The sequence below is a fragment of the Ranitomeya variabilis genome, chromosome 3 (assembly GCF_051348905.1).
Source record: "Ranitomeya variabilis isolate aRanVar5 chromosome 3, aRanVar5.hap1, whole genome shotgun sequence".
Classification (NCBI taxonomy): Eukaryota; Metazoa; Chordata; class Amphibia; order Anura; family Dendrobatidae; genus Ranitomeya; species Ranitomeya variabilis.
In genome coordinates, this window is record NC_135234.1 from 649,047,348 (window position 1) to 649,056,290 (window position 8,943).

General features: G+C 42.6%; 1 long non-coding RNA gene across 1 annotated transcript; it reads left to right on the top strand.

Moving 5' to 3' along the window:
* The first annotated feature begins 7,949 nt into the window (after window positions 1-7,949).
* LOC143818458 (uncharacterized) lies at window positions 7,950-8,540 on the top strand. Its single transcript, XR_013224559.1, has 3 exons — window positions 7,950-7,973; window positions 8,061-8,129; window positions 8,404-8,540. It is a non-coding gene; the product is annotated as an uncharacterized LOC143818458 (long non-coding RNA).
* The last annotated feature ends 403 nt before the right edge of the window (window positions 8,541-8,943 follow it).

Here is an 8,943-nt window from a genome sequence, read left to right on the forward strand (position 1 = left end):
CGACCAATCAGAAGCCGTGACGTCACGGAAGGAAGGAAAAGCGCGCATTTTAAGCAAAGAACGCTGCCGGTTCCCTCAGTGAGGTCCATGCTGCGTCTGAGAGGTGAGTATAGCAATATTTTTTATTTTAATTCTTTATTTTACACATTAATATAGTTCCCAGGGCCTGAAGGAGAGTTTCCTCTCCTTCAGACCCTGGGAACCATCAGGGATACCGTCCGATACTTGAGTCCCATTGACTTGTATTGGTATCGGGTATCGGTATCGGATTAGATCCGATACTTTGCCGGTTTCGGCCGATACTTTCCGATACCGATACTTTCAAGTATCGGACGGTATCGCTCAACACTATTTATAAGTATAGGAGCATAGCAACTGCACTAAAAATATTTGAATGAGGCCCACTAGTTGTTTCTTTTCTGGGGACCTTGAATGACTGGATAACCTTCCTTATAATTTTTTCTGCTTAGCCATGAATCCATGAGACACTGAGCCTGAGAACGCAGCTTTAGTGACCTGCAGAGATGGCAATAAGATGAGCGGAGTTCCTAGTCAATGAACTCCGGTAACAGCACCAGCGCTCGTGAGAAAGTTCTCACGCTGCCAGCGCTGATGTCATTGAGGTCACCAGACTTTGTCGACTATGAACTACTCTCACTTTACTGTTGTCACCACTCGGCGCTGCAGCTGAGTTCTCAGGCTCAGCTCCATGTTCTTCTGTATTCCAGGCTGAGCAATTGCATCATGCCACTGCTTAGTTATTAAATCCAGATGTACCAGAGTTTGAGGGCATCATGGGACATATCGACTTTAGTCAGACAAGAGAGGAATATGGAATTTTTTTATTTTTAAGTTTTTAAAAATAAATGGATAAAAAGCGGGTGGGGAGTTTTATTTCAAATATGAACTGCGTAAGTGCAGTATTTAAGATAGTAGGCAGGTAAAAGGTTCAGTGCCCTATTATTTAAGCCCATAAGGATGAATATGAAAACAGAGCAACAAAATAGTCCCACCCACAGGCTTCCCCAAAGCACGAGCATCTCATTAACTGAAAACTGTAAATACAGATTAAACAACAAACACAAGACTGATTTCATCAACCCAGGTATTATTTTATTCAGTGTAACGGCACCAACCTAACAATGCCTGTAGTTAACTTAGCAAAATCCTGATGACAGGTTCACTTTAATGTTATTAATTTATAATAATAAATCTTTAATTTATCTATTATTGTTCTATTCCTAAATAACCCCTTTAAGTAGCTTATAATAACAACTAGAAGAGGGACAGAACTATTTAATGAGTTATAATATGTGTATATCAGTATTTGCTTCCATTTGCATCTATGCTTTGCCTTATAATAATTCTGTAGTTCTTATATTATTACATATTATACATATTTATGTACTTCTGTGTGCTATGTGCTTCACCCATACTCTGGAACTCTCTACCCCAGCACATCAGACTCTCGCCTACCATAGAAACTTTCAAAAAGAACCTGAAGACTCACCTCTTCCGACAAGCCTACAGCCTGCAGTGATCCTGAACCTACTGAACCGCCGCACAACCAGCTCTGCCCTCTCCTAGTGTATCATCACCCATCCCCTGCAGATTGTGAGCCCTCGCGGGCAGGGTCCTCCCTCCTTATGTACCCGCGTGCCTTGTTTTTTGCTCATGTTTAATGTATTTGTCTATATTTGCCCCGTATTTCACATGTAAAGCGCCATGGAATAAATGGCGCTATAAAAATGAATAATAATAATAATAATAATAATAACTTCTATTCTCTGCTTGATTTTGCTTTTAGCAGCTAAGTAAATGTAAATTGCCTATCAATTCCCACCTGGAAATATTTTAGCTGACTGTTAATCTATGCATTAGAAGTGCTGTACCAGAAAACATGTATGCCTGTTTCATAATTACAGGCAGGCAGAAGGACGGCTGTATATTGTTCCTGTAGTCTGCTAAGTACTTAAGTGACCTGTTCTATCCCTAATTTCAAGCATTTAAGCGAAGCAGAGGGGGTCGAAGCTGAGAGGGGGACTCTAGAGAAAAGTTGAAGATTAATGGTTTAAGTTTTAATTACTCTAACACTTGGTGAATTGAAGCCCAAACAAAGTAAGATTGATGGTGTGCCTGTATTTGTTGCTCTTTACAGCATGTATTTATATTCACAGTAGGCCAATGCATAGGTGGAACATAGGGACATGATCTCTGTCCAAATTACAGGGGTACATAATTTCATAGAAACATATGATTGATAAAAGATATCTTTTTATTTGCATTTATTATAGGCACTATTGTCTAGATCAGGGATTGATAAATCGCAGGTGCACCCGATGCAACTGTACCGGAGCTTGGAGCCAGAGCTGGTTTTAGACAAATTGGGGCCCTGGACAAAGTTCAAAGTGGGGACCCCAATCCTGAAATATTCCACCTACAACAGTGTTAGACCCCTTCACATGTCCATATAAGGCCGGTTTCACACGTCAGTGGCTCCGGTACGTGAGGTGACAGTTTCCTCACGTACCGGAGACACTGACACACGTAGACCCATAAAAATCAATGCATCTGTTCAGATGTAATTGATTTTTTGCGGACCGTGTCTCCGTGTGCCAAACACGGAGACATGTCAGTGTTCGTGGGAGCGCACGTTTTACACGGACCCAATAGAGTCAATGGGTCCGCGTAAAACACGGACCTCACACGGACATTCTCCGTCTGGGGTCCGTGTGCGTGCCGGAGACAGCGCTACAGTAAGCGCTGTCCCCCCCACATGGTGCTGAAGCCGGTATTCATATCTTCCCTGTAGCAGCGTTTGCTATAGAGAAAATATGAAGAATAGTGTTAAAAATAAAGATCCATGTGTCCGCCGCCCCCCCACCCCCTGTGCGACCCCCCGCTGGTCAGAAAATACTTACCCGCTCCCTCGCTCCTTCCTGGTCTGGCCGCGCCTCCTACTGTATGCGGTCACGTGGGGCCGATCATTTACAATCATGAATAGTCGGCTCCGCCCCTATGGGAGGTGGAGCCACATATTCATGACTGTAAATGATCGGGCCCACGTGACCGCATGCAGGAGAAGCCGCGGCCAGACCAGGAAGCAGCGAGGGAGGCGGGTAAGTATTTTCTGACCAGCGGGGGGGCGCACAGGGGGTGGGGGGGCGGCGGACACCTAAATCTTTATTTTTAACACTATTCGTATTTTCTCTGCAGCAAACGCTACTGCAGAGAGGATATGAATCGCAGCTTCAGCACCATGCAGAGTGGGTACCACACGCTCCGTGTGGTACCCACTCGCCATACGGGCGGCACACGTGTCCCGCTCGTATGGCCTCCGTGAGTTCCCAGGCACACGGACACGGATAACTCCGGTACCGATTTATTCCGGTACCGGAATTATCTGGACGTGTGGGACAGCCCTAAAACACATACGTGTTGCACCGATATTGGTGTCACCAGTGTTTTCAATCAGTGTGTTGTCCATGTGAAAGCCGTGTTTTTCTGGTATGGATACTGGAAATGAAATTACAAAGCTTCTCACATACTTTCCATGTTAAACACGGACGGCACACATACAGCACATGCACAGCACACATACGGCACAAGAATGGCATGTTTTCACGGACCCATAGACTTGTATTGGCCCTTGTCATCTGTGCTGCTGGGACAACATGGACATTAGTGCAGCACCATAGGTTAAATATTGTACATGTGGCATCCATGAAAAACATAATGCACGGTTGTGTGAAGGGGGCTATATAGTCATATAATTGAAAACATTAACAGAATTGCTGTCTTATTCTACATCCTACCTCACAAACAGCAGAATAAAAAGCGATTAAAAAAAAAATGTCCTACATGTCCCCCAAACTACTCTGCTAAATCCCTCTGGCTCCGTGGCCAATGGATCGGTGTCCCTGATGGTTATTATTCAGTTTGCAGCTATACTATAAGGTGCAGCTACAAGATGACTGCAGCCAGTGTGGAGACTGGCAGAGACCACCCGAGCCACAAGACCATTGCAGCCCAGTGCTGAGACAGGCAGAGACCCCCGAACAATCAGTGCTGGAGCCGTGGGAGATTTATCATTTCATGTTAATTATTTTTACATTCTCAGAAAACCCCTGTAGAGACGGTTCACACGCACAATTTTTGCTGCAGAATGATCTACAGTGTTGGCGGGAAATACTCTGCATTTTGCAGCCTTTCCACTTGCATTTTTGTGTCCAATTCATTTGAATAGGGAAAAAAACACTGCACAAATGCGGAAAGATAACGTGCAACAGAATTATAAAAAAGAAGTGTCTTCTTGCCGCTGTCCGTGTCTGGCTGATGCACTGGGACAGTTTGGAATAGTATAGTAGACTGCACTATTCCATACAATAGTATACTAGGCCCTGTTCACACTGCGTTTCTGCAGTGCGTCCAGGGGCTCTGCCTGAATCCCCCTAAAATAGGATTCGCGTAAATCCCTGACGCGGCCACAGACTGCACTGACACAAGCAGAGTTCAAATGAATTTGTTTTTTTTTCTGTAATTGACCATCTGATTTATTTCCTTAGGGTATGTGCACACGGTCAGGAATTGGCAGCGCTTTGGATGTAGCACATGTCTACTGCGTCAAAAGCACTGCCGGCTATTGAACACATGTGAATCCTCTGATCACTGAACCTTACAGATTCACTGCATCCAATACATTGTAGGGGTGAGATTTATCGCATCTCCGCAAGAGAAATTGACATGCTGTGGTCTGGAGAGACGCGCCGCATGTCTGTCTCCTCGGGATCTGTGCTGTAAGATCTGGACTCTGCGGGTTGGACACTGCACAAGTACGTAGTGTCCAACCCGCAGCAATTACATACCCTCAGAGTCTGTTTGTGTTTTCTCCTTCAGTGTCCACTTTGTTGTGGCTGTTGGAACAGACAGACACGTTCAGAAAAAAAAAACATCACATGTGGAATGCATGTGAATTCCATTCCTGTCATTGCAATCTATGGTTCTATAGAGGATTCAGGCAGAACCCACCAGGTGCAGTAAAGAAAGAGTGTGAACCGGACCTAATGTAACACACAGGCATTAGACATAAACTGCTGATCCCTATAATAGCGACACTACAATTACAAAACTATATATGAAGCACATATATACAGATATACACTATACATGTACACACATTATATATACTTTATAAATATAGAAACATACACTATATACAGTATACAGACACATACAGTGTGTACAAGCACATATATAAAGTACTAGCTGTACTACCCGGCTTTGCCTGGGTTAATATAACTGCTGTTAGCAAAATAGAATGTGTTAACAAAAATTTATTCTGCACACAAAAAACACAAAACAAATAGATAGAAATGTAATTATTAAAAGGCAAAAACAAAGCTAATAGAAGCATTTCACAACATATATTTCAACACCAAAGATATTCCACACAAATTTAACTAAATTGGCCAAGTAATGTGAAGTAATCTTCTACTACTTATTCGAGAGCCTTTTGATAAACGACATTCTTAGTTTTTTCTTCAGGTGCCACCAACACACCCTAACTGACATGCTATTATCTCACACAAGCTTTGTTATATTGAGAATGTCCTTTGTTGCCTATATTAACCAATCAGAGCTCAGATTAATTAACTGTAGCAAAATAAAAGCTGAGCTGTGATTGGTTGCTATTGGCAGCCTGATAAATCCCCAGCCAACAGGAAGCCCTCCCCCTGGCAGTATATATTAGCTTACACATACACATAATAGACAGGTCATGTGACTGACAGCTGCCGTATTTCCTATATGGTACATTTGTTGCTCTTGTAGTTTGTCTGCTTATTGTCTTTGAAAGACACCTCTTGGTTTTCCGTTCATGGAGGGTGGAAACTAGAGAATCCAGCGCAGATATTTGATTATTTATTATAGTTTAGCAAGTTGTGTGCAGCAAGTTTTGCGCATGGCGAGTTTTGCTCATGGCGAGTTTTATGTGTGGTGCGTTTTGAGTAGGTGCAAGTTTTGTGTGAGGCAACTTTTGCATGTGTTGCAACTTTTGTGCATTTGGCGAGTTTTGCATGTGGCGAATTTAGTGCGAGGCGAGTTTTGAGTGGTGACTTTTGTGTTTCGACTTTTATGTGGTGAGGTTGGTGTATGTGTGGTGAAATGTGTGCTGAGGGTGATATGTGTTCAAGCACGTGGTAGTGTGTGGCGCATTTTGTGTGTGTGTTCATATCCCCGTGTGTGGTGAGTATTTCATGTCGGGGCCCCACCTTAGCAACTGTACGGTATATACTCTTTGGTGCCATCGCTCTCATTCTTTAAGCCCCCCTTGTTCACATCTGGCAGCTGTCCTTTCACTTTTTCCCCATTATGTAGATAGGGGCAAAATTGTTTGGTGAATTGGAACGCGCTAGGTTAAAATTTCGCCTCACAACATAGCCTATGACGCTCTCGGGATCCAGATATGTGACTGTGCAAAATTTTGTGGCTGTAGCTGCGACGGTACAGATGCCAATCCCGGACATACACACACACACACACACACACACACACATACACACACACACACACACACACACACACACACACACACACACACATTCAGCTTTATATATTAGACACACACACATACATACACACACACACACTCACACACACACACACACACACACATTCAGCTTTATATATTAGATATACACACAGAAACACAGTTTATATACAACACCACCATATAGAAAATAGATGTTACTCTAGTCCAAATTACTCAAAAAATACAAAATTTTATTATAAGGCTAGGTTCACATTGCGCTAGGTGAGTCCGTCTAATGGACACGTTTTTAAGTAGTGAAAACGCAATATAACGCACATACTAACGCGCCCATAGACTTGCATTGTCTGACGCCTCGTGACGCATGCCAAATTTGGCATGCGTTAGTCACATAACGTTTTTTTCTGACGGACCTTGGAACGCGGCTTGCAGCGTTTTCGGGTCCGGCCAAGCTAACGCAATACTAACGGAAGCGTTAATTCTGCCATTGATGTCTATGGCAAACGCAGCCAGACGCAAATCTTGATAAATTTCCAAAAAGAACCATACGTTTTAATAGCGTTTGAGGGAGGTCCATGTGGTCATGTGACAGGAAACAGGATTTCGGCCATTACTGTCCCCAGCGCACATCCTGAGGCCTGCTGCACACCAGAGAAAAAGTGTCTTGCAAAAGATCACAGGAAATGTAAGTACATTTGTATATATATATATATATATATACTAGATGGTGGCCCGATAACGCATCGTGTATTCTAGAATATGCATGTCCACGTAGTATATTGCCCAGCCATGTAGTATGTAGTATATTGCCCAGCGACGTAGTATACATCACAGAGCCACGTAGTGTATTGCACAGTGAAGTAGTATACAGCACCCAGCGACGTAGTATACAGAACCCAGTCACGTAGTATATTGCACAGCGACGTTTGTCACAGTACCCTGTGTGAGCGGTGAGCTGAGGGGTGTAAGGGGGCGCCGGGCAGTGAGTGCGGGGCGGCCCTTTTTTTTCTGACTGTGCGCGTCGCTGATTGGTCGCGGCAGCCATGACAGGCAGCTGCCGAGACCAATCAGCGAATTAATACCGTGACAGGACAGAAAGACGGAAGTTCCCTAGACAATTATATAGTAGATATCTCTGTATACATCATGGGAGTCTGTATTGTACGACGGATGTGTGTGTACTAAAAATGTTTTGCTTTGTTGCAGATGTCGGATAGTGAGGGAAGCAGCAGCAGCAGCAGCGTGTCTGCGGTTTTTTCTTCTCAGTCGGTAGGCTTGCACTTTAAAAAACCACTAAAATTTGTGTGAAAATTCAGTGTATTAAGCTATATATATATATGTATAATCATGTTTCTATTGCAAATAGGAGTCTTCGGAGCCCGAGGCTGCTAGGCTCCCCCCCAAAAAACAGGCAAAACCAACAAAGGTACATAGCAGACATTTTTAAGTTTTGCAAACATAAATTTATTGATCAAAGAAATGTAATTTTTTTTCCCATTTACATACACAATAGGTTGTGGCACACGGAGGACACAAGAGGAAGAAGGTTCCTCGCCGTCTGTCGTCTCCACAACTGCCAGTGGTAAATATAAAACTAGAAATTTATCTACAATCTATCTATTCACTTTCTATCTGCTATATCTATAAACTATCTATCCACTATCTCTCTCTCTCTCTCTCTCTCTATCTTTCGCTGTATCTATCTATGTATCTATCTATCTATGTATCTATCTATCTATGTATCTATCTATGTATCTATCTATCAATGTATCTATCTATCTATCTCTGTATCTATCTATTAGTCTACCAATAAACTGAATTTGAACCTTTCAACATAACGTTTTGTGTTTACATAGTCCAAGTCAGCGAGCCAAAAAAAAAAAGGATTGTGGTTGACGAAGAGCCGTTGACCATTCACAATGAGACACTGATCAACCTTGTGGAAGCCAACCCCTCAATATGGGACCAAAGCGACAGCTCCCACCATGACATAGTAAAGAACCGCAAGTTGTGGGATCAAATTATCTCTCACTTCGATCCCCGATACGTGGAGAAGTCGTCAACCTCAAAGAAAAAAATTGGTAAATATTGGTGATGTTAAATTGTCTACTATCTATCTCTAAACTATCAACTACCTATACACTAAACTATTTCTCTATCATCTATAATAATTACTATCTATCAACTATCTATCTACTAGCTATATATCAACTATCTTAACTAACTATACACAATTTTTAAACTATCAATATAAGAACTGTCTACTAATATATATATATATATTTTAACCTTTTTTAAAAAATTACAGCGGATGCGGTCCATACTCGCTGGAAATCAATAAGGGACCGCTTTGTCAGTGACTACCAGAATAGTCAAAATGTACCAAGCAGAGCAGG